Genomic DNA, 25549 nt, shown 5'->3' on the forward strand with positions numbered 1-25549 from the left:
TTTCTATTGATGTGGTGTGGAAATGAATTTTTAGTAGCAATATCCCATTCATATTCATTTTGTGTTACTATTCCAAAATCTTTTAATAGACATTTATTTCTCTTCTTTGTCTGAGTCAGTAATAAGAATGAAAAGAATGTGGCATGCCTATTTATGATATGACAGAATTAGGGTTAGGATTAAAGTTAGACAGAGTTAGGGTTAGCTTTACCGTAATGTAGATTTTCAAAATCATTTTATTAGTTATGGCATGCTGATAGTTTAAAATGGATATAAAATAAAATTGACTCCTAAATTCCTTTATGGTTGTGACTCCAAGAGGCATTTTTAGAAGAGAAATGATACCTGCACAAACTTGGTTTTACCGATGCTGATTTATTGAATTTCTCTGAACCTAAATTAAAAACAGAGAAGAATTGGATAGAAAATACTATATTTGTCAATGGTTTTCTATGCTCAGTTAATAAAAGATTTAAACTGAATAAGAAGTACCAATGAGAAAACTGATTTTAGTTGGATTTATGTAGTAATGTGACTGCTAAGACATATAAATTACTATTGAAAATGAAATATTTGAAAATGAATATTGAAAATGAATATTGAGGATTATCATATTAAAGATTATATGATCAAATGGGCAAGAACATTTGGTTATAGCATAATGCTTGAACAATGGAAAAATATGTGGAGTAAAGGGTGTTGAAGTGTATCTTGAAAAATAATCTTTATAATCTTTATGCACCATTGACATTTAACACCTGATAAATTGTCAAAGCCATTAAGGGTTTTGCCAATTGTATGTTGGAACTGTGAAGGCACTTTTTATCACCTCTGATGGACATGTAAGAAACTTAAGACTTGCCATGATCTATCGTTGGGAAGGCATGCTTTTTTATGGTACAAAGGAACTAAAACACAGGGGTATTTTAGAAGACATTACTACGGGAGGCTTTGCTATTAAATTGGGAGAAGGTTAAAAGACAATATTATTTAAAAATTCCAGTCTGGCTATCAACTATTGAAGCTTTTTCATACGCAATAATATACAAAAAGGAACAAACAGTTAGATATGGTGAAATATTGGATGCAGAGGGTGAACTTAAATCTATGCAAGAACGGGAAAAGGATGGTATAAAGATGAATTGGTTTTCATATGTGCAAATACAATCTAGATATGATAAGAATCGCAAAGAGGAAGGTTTTTATGATAAAATAACTGAGCTAGATAAAATTTCGATGGCTAGTAATCAAAAAACTCTATGGACACTTGCTAGAGGTTAAGTTAAAAGAAGAACAAGTTAAAGGATCTATGATAGACTGGGGGGGAATTTTGGGCATGGGATTGAATTAGAGAAGTGGCAGAAATTGTAGTCTCAAAATTATAAAATGACAATGTCAACAGCATATAAAGAAAATTTGTATAAGATGTTTTACAGGTGGCGCCTATGTCCGACGAGAATAGCAAGAATGTTCAAGAACAAATCGGAAAAGTGTTGGAAATGTCATCAGATGACGGGTTCGTTCTACCATATGTGGTGGACTTGCGCAGAAGCTAAAAGATACTGGACTAAGATTCACATGTGGTTGGAGAAAATGATACAAAAACACATAGACTTTAAACCAGAGACTCTTTTATTGGGAATTATACCAGAAATATATACTAGAGATTTGAAATATCTGATTGTAAATGTTTTAACAGCAGCTAGAATTGTATTTGCAAAAAAATTGGAAGAATGAGAAAATACCAAGGCAGGAGAAAATTATTTACAAAATAATGGAATGTGCTGAAATGAATAAGTTGACATTTGAAATTAGAGAACAAGAAGATGAACAATTTTACAAGGTTTGGGATTTGTTTTATCAATGGTTAGATAAAAACTTATGGTAATGCAAAATGTTGGAGATTTTTTTATATTTTAAGAATAGTAGCATGATATATGCAATTCTATAAATGTTCAGCATTGTTAAACAGACTAGAACGATGTAATGGAATGATGTTGTATGTATGGTTTCAACATATAGAATACTCTGTTTACAATGAAGGAATAATAATTGAAGTTGAACTATTGATGCAAAATGATGCTGTATGTATGTACCGAATACTTAGAATATCGTTTAAAATTAAGGAATAATCATTACAGTTGAATAATTGATATATAACGATAATAATGTACTTATGTTTATCTAAGGAATAATTTGTCATTCGATATGTAATTGTAAGTGGTGATCATGGAAAGGACTCACAAAATCTTGTGACCAAACGACACACCAGATGAAATGGAAGAAGGTTGTATGTGTTTTATGTTTTGTTTTTGTTTGTTTAAAAAAAAAGAACTAAAAAAAAGAAACAAGACTTATTGGAATTTATTTATTTATTAGACTTATATACCGCTTCATAGGGCTTTCGGCCCTCTCTAAGCGGTTTACAAATTTTTTAGCAAATTGAGTCAGCAACTTGCCCCCCACAGTCTGGGTCCTCATTTCACCCACCTCGGAAGGATGGAAGGCTGAGTCGACCTTGAGCCGGTGAGATTTGAACCGTTGAACTGCAGATAACAGTCAGCTGAAGTGGCCTGCAGTACCACACTCTAACCACTGCGCCACCTCGGCTCTTTTTGTGAAGTCCTAAATGGATATCATATGGAGCTTCCATACTGTCTATCAGATTCCTGTGATGTTGAACATCATGACTATCTGGAGAATGCTTACATGATATATTGTAAGTTTCAGCCTGATTCCCGAAAATCATACAATATCTACAAGGTCCTATCAGACTGTGTGCCTTTTTTCATAGTTGCTCAAAGCCTTTGGGACATTCTCCTACTGGTGAGCAGGTGACCCCTCCCCTTTTAGCTGTCTGGAGGGCTGTGAGACTGGGCTCTTTTCTGCTTGGGGTGAAATCAATTCATCAGGCAGCACTGTTGTTCTCAAAGAGAGAGTGAAAAGGCCCTGCTTGGATTTTGCGATGGATCTTTTTCAAGCAGCCCCCGGGGAACACTGGCTTGCGACCTTCCCTATCAGCTTCCTTGTTGACTTTCTGGGGGACCCAGCAGAAAATATTGTGCCTGGTGATTGCATGATTGCAGAACACTTGGCAAACCGGCTGTAAGTGTGAACTGATTACCAAACACCCAGATCACAACCATGTGACTGCAGTGGTGTTGCAACAACAACTGTAAGTTAAGGCACAGGTTATAAGTTGCTTCATTCGATGCCATTGTAATTTCAAATGGCTGTGGATAAAGGATCATTAAGTGGGGATTGTCTGTAAGTTTTAAATTATGTTTAATGGATTGTTGTGAACCACCAGAATTGTTGTATGTGATGGGTGGCCATATAAGTCGAAGGAAAGAAGGAGTCTAACCTTCACTTTAATATGGTAAGGACCTTCTGGATGTGTGCTGTTCTAGGAAACCACACCTGGTCTCCTTGTCCAATCATACTCTTTCTCTCCTTGGGGTACTTGACAGTTGCTATATAAATTGAAACAGTGGAGAACTTTCCTCTTCCTCACAACAATCAAATATCAATTCCAGCATTATTTCTGGCATAATTCTTGTATAAAACTTGGAAACATTTTTTTAAAAAGTCCCTCTTTATGTTTGGTTCCATTTCCCATTCCTATTCTTTCCTATTCATTCATTAGATCAGTGACATTTTTAAAAATCAGATGATGAATTTGACTACACTGTTTTATTTTTAAAAAAACGATATCGCCTTCTCTCTGGACTTGGTTGAACCACATTTAACTCAATTCAATTTATTTCTGAACAGGTTGCACAACACCTGAGTTCATACCAGATTACCTAATCAGCAGCAAACTTTGTTTTAAGGGCAGTGTCTTATCAACAAAATAGAAAAGAAATGCTGATTTTGGTTTACTGTTCCCATCATCCTTGATAGGAGCAGTAATCAATAGCTCCAGATGTTATCAGAACAGGAAAGCTTGCTTGAAGTTACTACTTGTTACTTAGATTTCCTGACTAGGTATTTTTTTCTGGATTTTACCTTATACCTTGTTAGATAGAGCAACATTTTTCCTCCATAATTGACTTTTCTAACAGAGATTGGACAAATAATGCAGACGGTTTGTATAATATTTGATTCTAATATTATCAGTTTTTCCATCATAATTGATCTGAAATACCTTCTCCCTTATAGTTGCTGCTTTTCTGGTCAGCATGGAAGCAATCACTATAATCTGCAGAGCTAATTTCCGTGACCCGTCAAAACCGCGGTAGAATAAAGCGCGCCCGACGAAAGCGCGTACATGACGTCATCAGCAGCGCGACGAAAAAAATTAAAAATAAATTAAATTAAAATTAAAATAAAATTAAAGCAAGCCGATTCACATAAAGGTAAGGGTTAGGGTTAGGGTTAGGGTTAGGGTTAGGTTAAGGGTTAGGGTTAGGTTTAGGGTTACGTTAAGCGTTAGGGTTAGGTTTAGGGTTAGGTTCAGGGTTAGCGTTAGGTTTAGCGTTAGGTTAAGGGTTAGGTTTAGGGTTAGGTTTAGGGTTAGGTTAAGGGTTAGGTTTAGGGTTAGGTTTAGGGTTAGGTTTGGGGGGGTTAGGGTAAGGTTTTCGCTTTAATTTTAAATTTACCGCTCACAGCGCGATGTTTTCGTCGCGCTGTGATGATGTCACGTACGCGCTTTCGTCGAGCGCGCTTTATTCCACCGCGGTTTTGTGGTGGAACCCTAATTTCATGCACATATTTCCTTCATCAGCGCAAGTTTTTTTTAACTGGATGCTGCTGCTCAAATTTCAGCAGTATCTGAACCCTGATGAGCCCATGCATTTTTTTCTGAGCTCTCATAGTCTTAAAAATGGACATAATAAAAATGAGCCTCTAATTCTATAGTATCTATTATTATAAATATACATCGTCTTCTGCAAATACTGTTCTTCAAAGCAACCACTTGGAACATTACTGAAGTCATAAACAGCACATTATCTATCATAGAAATTTTCCTAAGACAAAATCAACTACTTTTTATTTCTAGAATAAATAGATCCTTCCACGTAGTATGCATTTGCTAATTTCTTTTCTTTTCATTATAGTCAGGTTAGGGTTCTTAAGAAATCTCTAATGAGCGCATAATTGACAATGTAAAAAACACTGGTAAGAATATTATCCTTTTTTCAAGTAATTTTATTAAAGGGTATAATTGCAATTGTAAAAACTAACACAAACTAAAAGATTAAAAATGTGAAGGTGTAGTAAAAGCTGCAAAGGGAGAAAAATAGGAAAAACACAAAAAAGAGAAAGAAAAAAGAAAAGAAAGTAAAAACATAGAAAAGAATAAGTACAAATAATTGTAGTAACTTTTCACCTCCTCTTAAATTACAACAAAACTTCTCTTCAACTATGTTCCATCTCTTAACTATAAAGAATCCATTGTAATTTCAGTTCTGGTATCTGCAAAATTTCATTAAATTATCAGAAATAACAGCATACCTATTTTAACCCTGATCAAACAAAAACAACTTATATTATTTCCTTTTCATTCTAATTAGTCCATTCAAATAATGTCATATAATTTGTTTTATTTTCATTTATTCGTTGTCCCTTTTCATGAAAATCTTCAAAATTTTAACAAGCCTTTTTAAAAAATCCAATATAGAAAAATTATCCAAGTAGCTCCCTTGGTTTGTTTAAAGGGTTTATATATCCCTTTTAATTTAATATCCCTTGCATCCTGGACATAAATTATTTCAACTCCTACCCACAAAATGATGCTATATAGAGCACCGCACATCAAGACAACTAGGCACAAGAACAGTTTTTTCCTGAACGCTATCACTCTGGTAAGCAAATAATTCCTTCAACACTGTCAAACTATTCACTAAGGCTGCATTACTATTACTATTAGTCTTCTCATCGTTCCTATTATCCATCTCCTCCCACCTATGACTGCAGGACTGTAACTTGTATCCTTACAATTTATATTGATGTTGTTTCCTGATTGCTTATTTGTACCCTATGGCTATCATTAAGTGCTGTACCTTATGATTCTTGATGAATGTATCTTGTCTTTTAATGTACACTGAGAGCATACGCACCAAAGACAAATTCCCTGTATGTCCAATCACACTTGCCCAATAAAGAATTCTATTCTATTCTAATTATTAAGACATCAGCTGTTTTTTCTTGTATGCCCATCTATTATAACATTTTTTTCCATGTCATTCTTATAGCCTGGCATTCAACTCAGTCTCTTTGTCAAGTAAAACTTATTTCTGCTCCATACCTTTTAGACACAGTCTACTATAGAGGCAGACATGATTACTATTAATTTTTCAAAAAAAAGATCCTTCAATATTTCCAGTGTTAGAATATTTTGTTCCATTCTTAATCTGTTAGTCAAATTTATGGTTATTTGTTTTTAATTAAAATCTTTAGTTTCTTCTAGTGTTCAATTTTTAAAACCTTATCATAGTATTTTTTTTAAAAACAAAAACATTTGCTAATGGGAAGGATTCTTTATAATTAATTCCAAAACTCTTATTTCAAATTTATCTAAATTCACCTTGTACCTTACTTCATTTGGAGCTTTCTAATATCGATGTATTAATCAAACTTGCTAGTTTTTTTTAAAGTTCTTAAGCTTACAATTAATTTTTTCTTTGATTAAGGAACAAAAGCAGATTCAGTGTTTTCAGTGTTTTCAGATTTGTCACATCAAAGGTGTCTGGTAGATGAAAAGTAGTAAATAAGCAATTTCTAATTAGAAAAGGAAGTTTGCAAACTTAGCATCTTTTTAAAGGTGCTGACCATGGTCTAAGCAAAATGTTTATCACGTCATTTCCCAATGCTCAAAAAACACCAAAGGCGATCTTGCAGTCTTCTTGTGAGGAGCAATTATTTGGAGCAGTTATGGGTGATCTGCCATCCTCTCCTTTGTCCAGAGAGGTTTGAAGAGCTGACTCTTCGTCTTTTGCAGCAATCTTCAGTCCTCCATTCTTTGTCTGGAAGTCTGGATATTATCAAATGCAAATGAAAAAGTTCAGTTCCAGATTACTTAATCTCTATGTGGAGGTCCAAAGAACCTCTGTTTGCATGAAGAGAGGGCCAGGGGTAACTGAGATGGGCTGAATATCATCAGTCTTCTCCCTCAGCTGCACTATTTCATGCAACATCAGATGCCCCTTGGGAGGATCTGGGATGACTTTTCAGAGAACAACAGGAAGGAAAAAGGGAAGTAAACCCTCTAGTGAATGGACTGTGCATGAAGCCATTCAGCTCTGGCGTTGTATGTCTTTTTAAAAAAATCTAAAAGGAGAAGAATTAGATGTAGAAGTGCTTTCAAAGGAGAATTCACTCAATTTCATTTGCATACCGAATAAGGAATTAACAAGAATTCCATTCCACATGCTAGTTTAAAGGCCTTTGAAGAAATCAAAACAAGGGAATTTATATTTTGCTATAAGTAATTCATGGCATTCAAATTTGCTAGCAACTATGAAAAGTATATTTAATAATTAGCAAGTTTTAATGCTAGGGTTTTCTCCCCCCCCCCCACTGGAATGAGGACCTGGAGACCTTTAGAGAACTCACAGTCCTCCTTTTCTTCAACATCAATTAAGATTTTTCAGAAATTTTATCTTTGCAGTATTGTTGTTCTTGTTCCCATTTCAAAGTTTTGTGGGTTTATTTTTTTTTGTTTTGTTTGAACAGATCATAACACAGCTTTATTGGGATTGCTCAACTGGTACTAAGATTGCACCCTATAAGAATAACATTTACAAAACAATACAATGTTGATCCACTGAAGTCATATATTATTGGTGGAAAATACATTCCATTTCACCTAATTTTGCGACACCAGAATTGTGTGAATTTTTTAAAACTCTCATGCCTCCTTCATATAACACCTTTGCACTTTTGATGTCCAAGAGACAATGTCATTAAGGAATATAGGAAGGAGGCTTGACCACACTTATACTGTAGTGGTCGACATCTTGCCATCTTGTCTTACTGTGCTTACTCTTGCTTTGCCTGGGTTCAACATGCCTTGCTTTGCCTGGCCTGGCCACGAGCACATACTCAGTGACACAGCTCTGCTTCAGGTTCTGCTGCAGCCCCAGTGACCCCTCTGTGTGACAGGGACTCCCTGGAACCAAGTTTCCTGAACCGTGTTTGCCCTCAAAACTGGCTGCAGCCATGAACTAGTGAAGCAGGGGTGGGTTCCTGCCAGTTCTAACCTCTTCTCTAGAAGAGGTTCCACAAATCTACAGTGCCGTTTAGAACCGGTTCCAGCTCCCTCTCCCCACCCATCTCCACATCATCAAGATGAAGAGCGAGAGGAGGAATTCTGGGAGTTGAAGTCTACAAGTCTTAAAGCTGTCAAGTTTGAACACCCCTGGGTTTTTTTTTCTAAAGGGTTAGGGGTGCAAGGGTCTTGTAACTTGACAGCTTTAAGACTTGCGTGCTTCAATGCCAGAGTTCCTGAGCCAACATGACTGGAGGAGGAATTCTGGGAGTTGAAGTCCACAAGTCTTAAAGCTGTCAAGTTTGAACACCCCTGGGGTTTTTTCCCCTAAAGGGTTAGGGGTGCAAGGGCCTTGTAACTTGACAGCTTTAAGACTTGTGTGCTTCAAATGCCAGAGTTTCTGAGCCAACATTTTGGTTGCTAAGCAAGACCGTTGTTCAGTGAGTTTCACCACATTTTACAAGTTGGCCACGCCCACCCAGTCACATGACTACCAAGCCACTCCCACTCAGTCACATGGCTGGCAAGCCACTCCCACCCAGTCACATGGCCAGCAAGCCACTTCCACAAAGCAGCCCACACCTACAGAAGAGATTCTAAAAAAAGTTTGTAGTGGAGGTACATCTGTGTGTTTGGAGCTTTGCTCTTAGTCTTACAGTAAACTGTGGGAACTTTGGGGGAAATAGCTGGAGCAATAAAAGGGAATTAAACCTTCACTCCAGCTGTGTTGCTTTCGTGCCTATCTCCGGCTCATCCTACTTGCATAAGCTTGACTGCCCCAAGATCTATAAAGTATTATCTGGTCATTCCCAGGGGAAGGTCAGCAGTCCGAGGACCTTGTAATTTAGATAGAGAACAATAATGTTGCTTATTATAGTGGCTCCGGTTGTTGTTTGTGCCTGATATTAGTCTGCTAATCATCCGCATTGCCCTTTCCTGAACCTCTTCTAGCTTTCTTGATTAACTCGCCAAGTGTCATGACCAGAACTGCACTCAATATCGAAGTGGGAGGTCTTTCCAAAGCCAAATAAATTTCTTCCTGTGATTTGCTTTAGATAATGAGATGGAGGCATAGAAATTTAATAAATACATTTGGAACTAGTTTGGTATAGTAGTTAAGGCACCAAGGAAAAAACTGCAAAACTACGGGTTCAAGTTCTGCTTTAGACATGAAAGAGAGCTGGGTGACTTTGGGTCCCTCTCTCTCAGACTAACCCACTTCACAGGGTTGTTGTGGGGGAAAAGGAGCCGAGGTGGCGCAGTGGTTAAATGCAGCACTGCAGGCTACTTCAGCTGACTGCTAGTTCTGCAGTTCGGCTGTTCAAATCTCACCGGCTCAGGGTTGACTCAGCCTTCCATCCTTCCGAGGTGGGTGAAATGAGGACCCGGATTGTTGTTGGGGGCGATATGCTGACTCTGTAAACCGCTTAGAGAGGGCTGAAAGCCCTATGAAGCGGTATATAAGTCTAATAGCTATTGCTAAAAACAGGAGGAGGAAAGTATATTAGGTAGATTCACCCCTTTGAGTTATTTATAAAAAATAAAGATCGGATATAAATAAATAAAAATATTTTTATGAGAAGTAAACTAAGCTAGTACTTAACTGTTTTGGCAGCCACTGCTGATTCATTTTATCAGTTGCAGTTCGTGAATGTTGTCACAAATACTTTTGCTAAGCAAAATCTCTTCCTCTTATTTTACTTTCTATTTTTTTAATTGTGGAACTTTGCACATTTGTCTTTCATTTTGTTATTTTAAACCCATTACTGTAATCTACCAGGATTGTTCTGAACTTTTTTGTGCCTTCTACAAAACCCAGTTTTGTGTCACATCTTAGTCTCATTGACCTTCACTGAATCTGAACAATTGTAATTCATGAATTGTGGCTTCAACTGAGTTATGCAATAGGCATTAATTGGAACATAAGGGAGTTGCAGAAAACCAAACTTGTGCATGGAAAGCAAAATACAGGGATACTAATGCATTTATCAAATTCTAGAATATAGAAAGGAACATTATTTTGTCACATATTAAATATGATAGATTTCAAAGAAATAATTATTCTTATAACAAAGATATATTCTTAAATGCAGGAAATATTAGTTATGTCAATGCAGTTATCTGTTTACATCTCAGCCTCAAAGTCTTAAGTAAACTAGAAATATAAGGTATGTTGCATATGGTAGCTATTTCATCCAAAATATTATTTTAATTTTCGGTACAAATTGTTTGGAAAAAAAGATGGCCCTTTAAAGGAAGAAACATTGTCTGTTATTTCAAAGTGAGCCTACATCATTATTTGCAAAAAAAAGAAAAGAAAAAACTAGCTAAAAATTACCAATAAAATATAAGGATGTTTCATTTGAAAATGTAGAACAATTTTTCATATGTTACTGAAAGACAATGAAGGTTTTTAAAAACAGAGGATTAATTTTAATAACAATCATATATTAAATTGGTAACCAATCTTTGTGCGTGTGTGTGTATACGTGTGTGTGTGTGTGTGTGTGTGTGTGTGTGTGTTACACCAGCCAGGAAAATGCAATATATGTGAAAGGCTGGTCCTAAATAAATTATTTGTAATCCTCTTACAAGATAACCATGAGGCTAATTTCTTTTCTGTGCAAGATGCTTTTTGGAATTCAGAGAGGCATATGGTTATTGTTCCTATCAAAATGCTCTTTTGGACCTGGCTCTCTGTGTTTAGATTCTGTGTTACCGGTTCACTGACAAAAGGGCGAATGACAAAACCGCGCCCGACTAAACCGCGGTGACAAAACCACATGTTCTAAAGCGCAGCGACGAATGAGCGCTGAATCGCGCCGACAACAGCGCAGCAACAGAAGTGCGCTGTAAACCTAACCCTAACCCTAACCCTAACCCTAACCCTAACCCTAACCCTAAACCTAAACCTAACTCTAAACCTAACCCTAAACCTAACCCTAACCCTAAAACTAACCCTTACCTTAACTTAAATCGCTCTTCTGTCGACACGCTATTGTCGATGCGCTGTTGTTGGCGCGTTGATGACGTTGCAGTTTTAGCGACGCGGTTTAGTCGGGCACTGTTTTGTCATTCGCCCTTTTGTCAGGTCATGGTGTTACCTGCTTCCCAAAATAGCTGTGTTATGGTTCTTTCAATCATGCTTGCTTTTTCGTCAAAATTCTACAACCCTAATCTAAAATCAAGAGCACCAAGCAAAGTCCTGCATGTTGTAAAACTAGCAGTACTGGAACTGGGATGCCAAACATCAAATGACCATTAGATGGCAGTAAGAATTAGGGGTCTTTGGGCCTCTTTGCTGCTATCTAGTGAGTGCCTGGGTTTTTGCAGCCCCTAATTGGTGAGTTCTTTTGCAATGAAATTTGTGTCCAGTATTTCAAACAGCAGCTACAAAATCCTTGAGGCTAGTCCACATCGTGTATTAAATGTGAATGCGCCTCTTGATATCAATTACGCTGCATATAATTACTATCATACAAGGGGAGCTTTAAAATATTATTTGCTATTTGGAACAGAGGGAATATGAATCAAGAGAAGATTGCATTGAGTTCACTGATTTTCTGATTCCTCATTCAAAAAGGCAAGACCAAATAATTTACAAATATTCCCCCTTCCCCCTCTCCATTTACACAAACCCAAAGCCCACAGCAACTACATTACTGAAGGAGTGTCCTTAAGGACTTCTTTTCACATGGCCAATAAAAATTCATCCTCCATTCTGACACCTAGTCCATTATCCTTCTTCACCATTTACCCCTTCTCATAGGGCACCAAGGAGAGAAAAGAGCTTAAGAATTAAGCCTGGTGATTAAATAAACTGAAAAAAAACTACAATTCAGTTTAGAAGAAGTTGCAGCAGTTATGAAGGAACTAAGAACTCTCCCGTGTAAACCCACCGACTGATGCATATTCTGGCCAGGTCATCTCCTTCCACAGCTTTGGAATTGGTGATAAAACATGTGGGTAACTACCTCCCATTTAAGGATGTTGAATAGTTCTTTTTAATTGTGGGTTTTAAGGGCTCTTTGTGGCTTAAAAAGAAATAGCCCATCTATCAGAAGAGGTTTTATATTAAATTTAATATGTATATTACAGTACAAAGATACTTTGCTGCTTAAGTTTTCGCATATTCTCATCTATTTCTAAAAGCACCATTAGTAAATATTGAGCATTTGTATTCAACATTAGAGAATGATGGAAACAATTTGATAACATCCTCTACTGTGATAGATAGATAGATAGATAGATAGATAGATAGATAGATAGATAGATAGATAGATAGATAGATAGATAGATGATAGATAGATAGATGATAGATGATAGATGATAGATGATAGATGATAGATGATAGATGATAGATGATAGATGATAGATGATAGATGATAGATGATAGATGATAGATGATAGATGATAGATAGAGAAGCAGGCAGGCAGGCAGGCAGGCAGGCAGGCGCACGCAGTCTAAGCACTGGTGGTGCAGTGCTTAGAGTGCAGAACTGCAGGCTACTTCTGCTGACTGCCGACTGCCTGCAATTTGTCAGTTCAAATCTCACCAGGCTCAAGGTTGATTCAGCCTTCCATCCTTCCCAGGTGGCTGTAAAGCACTGTAAAGTGGTATATAAGTCTAAATGCTATTGCTATCTCTTGGATTTTTTGGGATAAGACTTTTTAAAAAAAAGAAATACTGTGTATTAAAAAATATAGACCTTCTGGCTAATTATTATTTATTCTCACATATAATTTCTGCCATAAATTGTGAACAGTAACCTATGAAAACTAATTGGAATTTTTAATCCTAATAAATCCATGGATTTTTTAATCCTATTAAAACCATGGATGTTAACATTTCAAGGATTGATACTTTTCTTTTTATAAATATCATTTTGGTTAAAAAGAGAAAGAAGAACAGATAAAGTGGACAAGAAGAAGAAAACCTAATCTACCCCTGAACAAAATTCCATTAATGAGATTCTAAGATTATAAAATAAATACCATATTTTTCGGAGTATAAGATGCACCAAGATTTTGAAGAGGCAAATTTAAAAATAAAGTTTTTGCAGTCTGCAGACCTCCCAAAAATGGCCCATTTTTCGTGAAAACGGGCCAGTTTTTCATGAAAACAGGCCCTTTTCTTCAAAAAAAAAAAAAAGACAGCATGCACCGCCTTAAGGAGGGGGGCTGGGGGGGGGGACAAAATTGAGCAAAAATGCCCCATTTTTCACTTATTTCTGGGGTACTCTGAAAGCCTCCTAAAGGCTATGCATGCCATTTTGAAAGGGTTTTGGAAGGCTAAAAATGCTGTATTCAGTTAATAAGTTAATAAGATGCACCCAGATTTTCAGCCTCTTTTTGAGGGAAAAAGATGCGTATTATACTCTGAAAACTATGGTATATAAAAGTCTGGAAACCCCACATTAATGGATTTCCAACATTTAAATTATTATAATAGAGATAGATTATATCAACCTGTCACAAATATAATGAAGGATTATTGTACCATAAATATATATCTGAATTCCCTTTTTCCCCCCCAATGCAATGAAAAAATGGACTTTTGCAGAGTTGGGATATGAAATGTTAACCTTTTAAAATTTGTCTTTCCATGTAAAGAATTGATATAGTATGGGGGATGGTTTCACTTTGTCAGTATTCTACTCATTGTGAGAAATATGAAATGAAATGAAAGAGATTTTTAGTTTTTCTAACGTCATGGATCCCATGAATCCCTGGTATATCTATTTATTCCATATTGGCTCAAAAGCTCAAGTTATGCATAAAAGAACAAGGAAAACAGACTATATTCCTCTGAAACAGAGTTTAGAAGCATCTGAAGAGCTGCACACAAAATCCTAAGGTACAATATCCATGATAAAAAAAAATCTAAGAAGTCCTGTTTTATAACATATTTTCTTTATCATTTGAGAAATATTTTTGGTTTCAGAGAAATGACTTTACCAGCAAATTAATAAGGAATCTCCAAGGCTAGCATTCTTAATATTTCAATTTGTAGTAATGATTCATTTTTAAAATAAAATATATTAACAAATTCATTGTAATGTTAGGAACATTTTAATCTGGGAAGGAAATGAAAGAAATGGATTTGTCCACACCCAAACATGTGTTGTATCTTTCATGCAGAACACAAGAGAATGTTTTCACACTGAATAGCAGGGCTGAAAATTCTTAGCTGTAGTCTTAATTCATTATATTTCAACCCGCACTGAAAGAATTTCAAGAAAAGTATATATTATGCACAGATCTTGACTCAAATAACCATCATATGATTAATTAATATGCTGGGACCATTCCTCAATAGCAAATGTAAGAAAGGGAGGGAGGGAGGGAGGGAGGGAGGGAGAAAGATTACCTCTAAAGACTGCAAAACATGTTTAACTCGTAACAACCATTTTCTATATTTTTAGTACAAACCAATATATTCAGCCTTGGATCAAAATTTGGTTGTTTTGAGTGACATGGTAAAAATAGAGAAACACAAATATAAATATTTAGGGGCCCCATTAGAGACCAATTCTCAAGTTTTTCTTATTATCAGTTGCTTTTTATTCAAGTATTAATATTTTCCTTCTCTGCCTATTTGGCACCATACCTGACATTTTTGATATTCAAAACTTTTCAAACTTAGGCTGGTGTTGTGGCCCAGCAGGAACCGTTGGAGCTGCAAACAGATTCCGCCAGTGAGGGGCCTTATGAGTCGACTCTAGAAGAGGTGGAGGACCCTGGACAGGGTTCCGACTCCGAGCAGGGCACAGAGAGGCTGGTTGGCCACCAGGAGGTGCATGAGGCATGGAGCAGCGGTGAGAGCCGAAGGGAGTGTGCTCCTGAATGCCTTGGAGTAGTGATGAAGAGATAAGGGAGGTGGTCCTGGATGCCCAGCAATGCAGGGCAGATCAACGTAGAGAGGAGCTACGCAGTTACCAAAGATAATTGGACCCAGGTGATTGTAATTAGGCTCCTCTCAAGATAGTATTTAAAGAGAGACTGGGAGGAGTCTGGTTTTGCAGGATTCAACATCATTCCTAACGCTGGAGAAGCTGTTATCTGTCGAAGTCTGAGTTGCTGCCAAGGTACTTATCTGTTTGTTATGCTTGGCTTTCAGCCACCGAGGGTTTGGTTTCTTGCTAATAAAGTGCTGTGAAATTCCAGTTAAGCTTGTCTCGGCGTTCATTACTGGACGGAGGAGGGGGTCAGAACAGGCTGGGATCGAAAAACGGCCACCACCCCTGCTGCAGATTGGGAGAGCTGCTTCTGTCCTGGCAAGGAAATTGCCAATTCCTCACCATCCATGAAATGCCTCACTTTTCTTCACCATCCTTCAGGACAGCTATGGCCCAAAGGCCTCCCGGCAGCGGGTACCGGCTGAATTTCGTGGGGCTCATCAGAGCTCTGCTATTTTCCAGTTCATTTCTGCTGTGACATCAACCAGAAGTCCACAGTTTACTTTCAAGATGACAGCAACTACCCAATTAGTAAATAACCAAACATATTAAAAGAAGTAGTAGAATGGGCCATGGAGAAATTGCCGAACTGGAATGCCCAAGGTATTGATGCAGAATTACTAAGACCGGTGCCAGTTAACAACAACCTGTGTCAACAGATATGGACGGCATGTCAATGGCCTTAGGACTAAAAAGATCTGTTTTTATCCTGCTATGGTAGTAAAGAAAGGCAATGCCAGAGACTGTTCCAATTATTGCAAGATTGTATTGATTTCTCATGCAAGCAAGATTCTGTTAAAAACCATTGAACAGAGGCTACAGAATGTCATTGATCAATAGCAATAGCAATAGCAGCTAGACTTATATACCGCTTCATAGGGCTTTCAGCCCTCTCTAAGCAGTTTACAGAGTCAGCATATCGCCCCCACAGTCTGGGTCCTCATTTCACCCACCTCGGAAGGATGGAAGGCTGAGTCAACCTTGAGCTGGTGAGATTAGAACCGCTGAACTGCAGATAACAGTCAGCTGAAGTGGCCTGCAGTACTGCACCCTAACCACTGAGCCACCTCAGCTCTAGATTTATCTGGTATACAACCTGGCTTTAGAAAGGAGTGCAGCACTTAAGAACATGTTGCCAGTATTAGGTGAATTGTGGAAAAGGCAAATGAATACCAAAAGGATTTATATATGTGTTTTGTGGCACAGGAGCTCAGTGGTTAAAGACACTGGGCTTCTCAGCTGGAAAGTTGACAGCCTGCTTTGAGACCCAAATGCCATGTGATGTGGTGAACTCCCATTCCTGCCCCAGCTCCTTGCCCACCTAGCTATTAGAAAGCATGTAAACGCAAGTAGATAAATAGGTACCACTTTAGTGGGAAGTAACAGCATTCCATTTCCTTGGTTTATAGTCATGTTGGCCACAGAAAGTGTCTTCAGTTGAGTTTCAGTTTCAGTTGAGTTTATTTATAGGCCGCCCTTTTCCCTGAGGGGACTCAGGGCGGCTAACAACTTGTATGGAAGGGGAAGACATACAATAACAAAAAACACAATGTATAATTAAAACCAAGCAACATTGGATTTCATTGGCTCCCTTGGCTATGAAATGGAGATGAGCACCGCCCCTAGAGTTCGAAACAACTAGAGAGAGGAAAACTTTACCTTTAGCTTATATGTATGTTTTATCAATTGCAGGAAAGTTTTTGACTATGAGTAGCTTTGCATGATCTTCGTGACCTAGGCCACCAGATCACATCTATCAGATCACTTACACTGATCAGAAGGCGACAGGGAGAACACTCTATGGAGATGCAGATTCGTTCAGGATCAATAAGAGAGTTAGACAGGGATGTATTTTATCACCATTTTTGCTCAATCTGTACACTGAAGTGACAACGTGGAAATTAGATCTTGAAGTGCCTGATGTTGGAGTGAAGATTGGGGGAAGAACCATAAATAATTTAAGGTATACCGATGATACAATATTATTGGTTGAAATTAAGGAAGACCTAGAAAAATGATCTGAAAAATCAAGGATGAAAACGAAAAAGTAGAATTGAGCCCTAATATCAGGAAAATAAAAATAATGGCAACAACTGCAGATGGACATGAGATGTTTAAAATCAATGAGGAAATGGAGTTAGTTCAAGAATTTATCTTCCTTGGATCCAGAATTGTTCACAAGGGAAATTCTGTTTCTGAAATAGAATGCAGAATAACCTTAGGCCAGGGGGTCAGCAAACTGCGGCTCTGGAGCTGCATGTGGCTCTTTCTTCCCTCTGGTGTGGCTCCATCACCGGTCGGTGCCACAAATTTGAGAGGAGCTTCTGGTGGGTGGGTGGGGGGAAGAAGCACAATTCGCCAGGAGAAGACTTTATGGCAAGGGGAGGATTTTCCAGTTGTCTCTACAATTGATAGGGCTTTTGGTTATGACAGGTAGAGGAAAAAGTACGCCGCACTAGGAGGAGACTCTATGGTGGGGAAACTTCCGGTCAGCTCCAGAATTGAACAGGGGGCTTCCGGTTAGGCTCCCGGTGTTTTCTTTTCTGTGGGAAACAGGTCCAAATGGCTCTTTGAGTGTTTAAGTTTGCCAACCCCTGCCCCATTTTATGTTATGAATGTTGTGTGATTTTGATGTTTGTACTTTTTAATTTTTATATGTTCCCCTCCCTTCTTTTTCTGTAAGCCGCCCTGAGTCTTTTGAGAGTGGGTGGCATACAAGTCCTAATAAACTCAAACCCTTAGGCTATTGCAGTGGTTAAACATGAATAAGACCTGTCAAAACAGAGATATTGATATAAATACAAAAAGCGTGATAGTTAGAGCAATAGGCTTTCATATAATGATATATGGATGTGAGAGTTGGACACTAAAAATGGCTGATCAAAGAAGAATTGATGCCTTTGAACTATGGTGCTGGCATAAATTATTGTGCATACCATGGACAACCAGACCAACCAGCAGAGAGATGCTGAATCATATAAAACCAGACACGTCATTAGGATTCACAATCACAAGACCACATCTAATTTACTTTGGCCATCTCATGTGTGCAAATTCATTGGAGAAGTTAGTGATGCTAGGAATGGTTAGTGCAGTGTTTCTCAACCTTGGCAACTTGAAGATGTCTGGACTTCAACTCCCAGAATTCCCCAGCCAGCATTCGCTGGCTGGGGAATTCTGGGAGTTGAAGTCCGGACATCTTCAAGTTACTAAGGTTGAGAAACACTGGGTTAGTGGAACAAGAAGAATGCGCAAGCATAGAACACGCTGACTTAACAACATAAAACCTCATACAAAGATGGACATCCCAACAACTGAAAGAAGCTGTGTTTGATAGGGCAGCATGGAGAACACTTGCGTATAAAGTCACCAAGAGCTGGACATGACTGAATGGTTAAAATGACCACAATTTAGTTTTCGCCTTTCCATTTCCATAACTTTCCAGAGTTAGCCTGTGATGCTGCATTCTAACTACTGCACCACCAGGGCTCCTGGTGCTTCATATGAATTTGGCCATCCCTTTCCTATATACTCATTATCCACTGTTAATGCTTCTTGTTTCTGCATTTCCTGGTGCTGTTATGATAATAGCTAGGTGGAAATGGTATCCAAAGTAGAGAAGCATTTGGGACGACTAGACATGTTCTATAAGGAACCGTACTTGGGCATAGCTGAGCAGATAGAAGGAAAAATTGAACGTGTTGACCTTTCTTGATCCTGCTGCCCCTCATGGCCCAACTGGATTGTTCAATGCTATTTTCTCTCTCCCCATTTGGGTCATTAAAAGCCATTGTTATTGATTGCTTCATTTAGCTCATGATTGCCACATTAACTGATAGAACCTCTCCAAATTTTCAGCGTGTATCTTTTCACCACCTTTGTCTCTGGAGATGCCCTGGATTGAACCGGGGACCTTCTGAATGCCAAATACACTTTGTAATTCAGTTATAGCCTTTCACTTCATGTTAACCCCAGTCAGATTCAGCGGTCCTTAGAAAACGCTCTCTAGTCATGCCTCCAACCTGATTCACTACAATATTACTGCCTGCATGGATTCCAAGCCAAATGACATGGTTGTCATATCACTTCACATGGAGTGCATTTCAATAGAAGGCAGCTTATGCAGCTCCCTACAATTCATTGACAGTTGAATAACTGATGTAACAAAACACGTTATGTGTGAATCAGCCCTAGGTAAGGAGAAAAATGTTTGTGGGCATGTGAGTGTGTCACCCTGATTACAAAATAAACCCAAACTGGGACAAAAAGGGATTAATAGTCTTTCAGACTTTTGCATTTTAACTTCTTGGTCTATTTCTGAGTCTGGAATCGTAACATTTTTAAAAAAAGACATTTAAAAAATACATATGTGTGAGGGGAGAGGTATGGTTTAAGTCTTATCTTTGATAGGGTAATCATATGCTCACTATTTTAATAACCACCATCATGAAGGCACTACAAGTGAGACTCGAATAGCTCACAGCTCCAAGAGATGTAGCAGAGAAAATTAGCATTACAGGCTCAGAGAAGGTACAAAGTAAACTAGTATAGTTCCAGGCACCAGGAAAGAAGTGTAAAAATGAGCATAACAATTACCTGAGTGGAAGAGAAAGAAATAAATGTATAATGCAGAGACATGCATTTACTTGCTGTAAAAGAGAGAGATAATGAAGAGGGTTTCTGTTAGCTAGCTCTGATAGAGTTGTAAATGACAATCATTAGCTACCCAAGTGGATGGACAGGTAATGGGTGATATTACAGGTAGGAGAGGGAAGGAGTTGGGCAGATGGGTGGTCAAGAAGGGAGGTAGAAATTGATAATATGTGTTAGACTCTGCTTTGATTTTTAACTTGTAGACATTTTAAAGTTTATTTTTAAATCATATAGTTAAGTAGCTTTGAGGGGTCTAATAACACCTGTAGTTATTTTACCATACTTTTCTTGTCTTGATTTTTAATTGCTCATTTCACACGAATGGAATACGTGCTATTCATATTTCATGGTTTTACTTTCTCCCTGCTTTCCCCCACCCTCCGACTCCCCACGCAACCCCTGCCTTCGTTATTTGAAGAGCAGGCAATATACACCTAACCAACACGTAGTTAACAAATGGATGCACAGCTTTTGATTTTTCATGTTTAATTTTCCAACAAAACTGAAATGTGTAAACTGTCGAAGTCTTAGATGTGCCAAGTCTTAGAAGTAACAACTTCGATTTACAGTACAGCTATTATAGATCTGCTGATGAGTACAATTCTCACAAACGTAATTTACCATGTGGGACTAAAAGTGCAAACAGAACATTTAAGAACAGAGAAGGTGTTTTTTTTTTTTAAGTGCATACAAATGTGCATTTCATTGAAAAAAGTGCAGCAGCAACAATTTTCAGATGCCTATGAAACTAAAGGCAGAGGACATGCTGAGGTGTATTCAAATGAATATGCAATTCACAAACGCAGTTCTCATACATAAATAAAAATACCATAGTATTTCTGTAGATATCCATGTATATAGGGGGAGGGGATGTATGTATTTTACATGTTCTGTCGTTTCTAATGAAATGAAGTCATTAGAGATGATCTAAAGCAATAGGAATATTGTGTATGATGTTCATGTGCAAATGTTATCAAATTATTAAGCAAACATATGTGAACACCACCTTAAAAGAAAATGTTCATACAATGAATAATATATGCTGACTGCTCAGAATTACAGATTGGACTGATACAATAGCAATAGCAGTTAGACTTATATACCGCTTCATAGGGCTTTCAGCCCTCTCTAAGCGGTTTTACAGAGTCAGCATATTGCTCCCAACAACAATCCGGGTCCTCATTTTACCCACCTCGGAAGGATGGAAGGCTGAGTCAACCTTGAGCCGGTGAGATTAGAACCGCTGAACTGCAGATAACAGTCAGCTGAAGTGGCCTGCAGTACTGCACTCTACCCACTGCGCCACCTCGGCTCCTTTGTCAATGTCATATAGCAAAGTGTTCATCTATTTCTTCTGCTTTGTTGGATGGCCTGTAGTATGCGCCTATAGCAGAGGTGGGTTCCTACCAGTTCGCACATATTCGGTAGAACCGGTTCGTCAAATCTACTGAACCGGTTAGAAGAGGTTCCACCAGTGGACCCGGAAAGCAGGCCACACCTACAGAAGAGGCTCCAAAATTCTTTGAAACCCACCACTGGTCCTTGGATATGATTATTCTACACTATCATGCTCCTATTTATAAAACTCAGTGCCTCTGTGAAAGGTAAGGATGACTCCTGCGTTTGTGGTGCAATCAGAACATTGTGTGTGTTGAAGTTGTTTTAACGCAAACCAAAGATGCCTTTTAAAAAAGAAGTTTACATCCTATTCTTATGCATGCCAGTGCTGTGTGCGAGGTAATTTAAGGTGGTTCTGACAAGTGTCGTCGGCATCTTCATATCCGGTCACATGGGCGGCAAGCCACTCCCACCGGTCACATGGGCGGCAAGCCACTCCCACAAAGGAGGCCACACCCACAGAGTAGGTTCGAACAATTTTTGAAACCCACCACTGGCCTATAGCAATGTCATTTTTCTCCCTTTTATATTGACCCATATGGATTCTAGGATTCTAAAATTCCAGCTAGTTTTACTGTCAAACTAATCGTCAGGATAGCAATTCAATGAAAACCTGAGACCAAAACTTTAACACTTCAGTAATCCTCAAAGGGTTATATCAGTATTTCCTTGAAATGCCTTGCTTGGCTACTGGATTATTCAGTACTGCTCTCCATCCATCCTTGAGTCAGCAGAAAAATGTAAAACTACACCAAGAGGAAATTTGCCAAGCCTATCTTGCCTCTACTGTTTCAAGTTATTGCAATTGCCTGTCTTCTGTTCAAGGCAATACGTAACAAAATCTAACAGCCTTGAGGCTATCCTTGTATGGTTGGAATAAGGGGGAAAATATTCATAAAACCTGGGTGTAACTAAGGATGACATAAACTTGTGTCATCCAAACTAAAATGAAATGAAGACAATGGCAGACAAAAGATGTTGCCCAAGGGTGCTTGTGCCATGATTAGGTGGCAAGTGGGGAACACAGCCTCTGTCTTGATTGTTGTTTATCTGCACAAGTGCTTTGAGGAAATTGGTATCTTTGGCTCTCCACATATAATTTTACTGTTCGGTGCCTTGCTCAATACGAATGATCTAAAATTGTACCACAGTCTGTTCTCAGAGACCCTGGATTTTACAGCGTCTTATATCAAGGTCAAAGAGAGTTCGCTCTTCTCCCTCGCGCTCTCTCTTTCTCTCAAGAGTGGAAAGGAAAGAGCAACAGCCGTACGTTAAGCATTCTAGCTTACCCTCCATCTGCCTGTTGCTCCCAGAGGGGCCGGCTGATTATCAGCCTTTGAACAAAGCAATTTCACAGGAAAATGGGGAATATTGCACATAGGGGCCTCATTTGAGAAGTAATGGTGGGCATCCATTTTCTTACCTTTGCAGCTTGTTTAGTTCAGTTGCAAATAAGGCTCCATAATATATAATATTTTGAACTCTAGACTTGCAGCACGGATGTTCCAAGACGTGAAGAAAGCCGGATGGCTCAATTGGTAGTAATTATAGAGAGGAAATCGTACTATTTTGTCTTTTAATCCTACAATGGTTTTATTCAGAACTGCATTTTTATCTACGTAGATGATGATTAGGCCTGAGCATGCCAGACTTTTCAAACAGGCTTGGCACTTAAATGTGGCACCTTATAGAACCGATTGTTCTATAAATTAAGCAGAGATTTCAGGGATGTTTCCTTTCATATCTTTAACAAAGTTCACAGTTTTTATCTGATGGGGCAATAGTGAGACATGGCTTCTTCTAGCAAATCTTTTCAGATTTCTTCTGCCTCCAGAATTTCTTTCTTTCTCATAAGAAACAACATTCCCCCAATCCCACCCACATATGCACTGCGTGAACACTGCGTGGCTCTGTTAAGAGTAAATCCTCAATAAACTAAAAGCCCATTCAATGGACATACTGCAGCACTTTCATGTTGTAGGAAGTTATCACCCAGCCTTCTCCCAGAAAAATGAAATATCCTAGGAAATATTGAAAAGGCAGAATATTTCTCTGGATGTGAAAAGAAAGAAACATGTTTTAAAAGACAGAATAGTTCCCTGTAGCTTTCTGCCCATCCCCAATTAATGGGCCATTAAGACTAGCCAGGCTAGCCCACTTTACATAATAAAGACTTCACCAGCAGCTACAGAAAGGCATGATAATATTACTCAACTCTCCACATGGCATCTGAGAACTCATCTATGGATTCAAAACAGCCTAGAGAGTAGCCCCCTGCATGGCACCATGGGAGTCTGACAACCAATCAGAATACATTTCTTACACAGGAACAGGAAACAGAGAGGTGGGACTAAACAGGGTATAAAAAGCCTAGCAAGCCCCTCCCTCAGCCCTTCTCTTCTTCTCCACCAACACTGAAGCATGTGATCCCCTTTTCTGTTCAGGGCTCAAGCCATGTGGTCCTGTCCACCAATAAACCATCTTTCCAAGCAGCCTCCATGTCTCCAGTGTCTTCTTCCCCACTTGGAGCTGAACCCAGAAGGACATTTCTTTCAACAATGCCATATCAAGTTTGGGTAGTAGATACAAATAAAAAAATAAATCCATAAAGAAAGCAAAAAGAAAGAGCATTTTTTACTTACCAGGTCATCCTTAGAAGTTGCAGATCCTTTCTCTTCTTCCCTTAACTCTGGGTACAAATTGAACCTGAGATATTTTGCTAGGTCCTTATGAGGAGTTTCCAGCAAAGGTTCCAATTTATCCTGTAGAATTTTAAGGTTTGGAACATTATAAATGTACTGTCTGTGTTGGTCAATGTTCATATCAATAGGCAAAACAGATGGCATTGGAATTATAAACTTTTGAATGTTTTCATCCTTCTGACAGTAACCTTTAACAAGGTTGTGTGCTCATTTTAATAGAACGTGTGTGTGTGTGTGCGTGTGCGTGCATGCGCACACACGAAAACAAAAGGCAAAATGTCTCTGGAAATATACAGAGAAATATCCTACAGCTGCTGCTGCTATGAGAATATGCTGTCATTCTCAGGAAATGCAGACACTAAAGAAAGAAAAGGATACCTAAAAGATACTTAAGGCTCAATGTTTTAGAGGGGAGATTTGTTCTTCCAGAGACAATCAGTGTAGTTGTACTTTTTGTGTAGTGTCAAACTTTACCCCGCAGAAAGGAATAAGCTACTTACTAAGCTCCCAAGAAATCCAAGAACTTCAAATACTGTAAGCAGCATTTGAAGAAACTTAGAAGCCATACCAAAGAACTCCACCAATCATTGTGATTCGAGAACAAGCCCTGCATAGAGGTGGCGCAGTGGTTAAATGCAGTTCTGCAGTTCGGCTGTTCAAATCTCACCGGCTCAGGGTTGACTCAGCCTTCCATCCTTCCGAGGTGGGTAAAATGAGGACCCAGATTGTTGTTGGGGGCGATATGCTGACTCTGTAAACCGCTTAGAGAGGACTGATAGCCCTATGAAGCGGTATATAAGTCTAACTGCTATTGCTATTGCTATATGGGAACCCTACCCAAACTCTACTTAGATTTCAACTCTGCCCTCCAGAAGAGAGCCTCTGTTTTCAATCCATTTAACATTTTCATTATACTGTCAGCTTTGCTATCATGTTGTGGATGGTCACTCACGCCCTCGTTACCTCAAGACTGGATTACTGTAACGCACTCTACATGGGGCTGCCCCTGAAGAGTGTTCGAAGACTGCAGTTGGTCCAGAATGCAGCCGCACGAGCGATAGTGGGCGTACCTAGGTACACCTAGTCGTTACTTTTAAAGCCCTACATGGTTTAGGACCTGGCTACCTGAGAGACCGCCTCCTGCCATTTACCTCCCAGAGACCAATAAGATCACACAGATTGGGCCTCCTCCGGGTTCCATCGGCCGGTCAATGTCAGTTGGCAGCTCCCCGGGGGAGGGCCTTCTGTGTAGCTGCTCCGGCCCTATGGAACGATCTCCCCGTAGAGATCCGGACCCTCACTACTCTTCCGGCCTTCCATAAAGCTGCTAAGACCTGGCTGTTCTGGCAGGCCTGAGGCTGTTGATTTTATCCAGCCTCACTCTAAGCTGTATGCATGTTGTGTAATTTTAATGATTGTATTTTTATTTTTATTTTTTATATATGTCCCCTGTCTTATCTGTGAGCCACCCAGAGTCTCTTGGGAGTGGGCGGCATACAAATGCTAATAAACCTTAAACCTTGTTTCCCACTTACTGTGTAGGAAGCATGAAGGATCCTTCAGGGTTGCAGGAGGGTATAAACTTGGTAAAAAAAATTCTTATGTAACTTAACATGTAGTTGTTT

Source organism: Thamnophis sirtalis, unplaced genomic scaffold (genome assembly GCF_051295495.1).
Source record: "Thamnophis sirtalis isolate CommonGarterSnake01/CBP01778 unplaced genomic scaffold, rThaSir2_p1.2 scaffold_1, whole genome shotgun sequence".
NCBI lineage: Eukaryota > Metazoa > Chordata > Lepidosauria > Squamata > Natricidae > Thamnophis > Thamnophis sirtalis.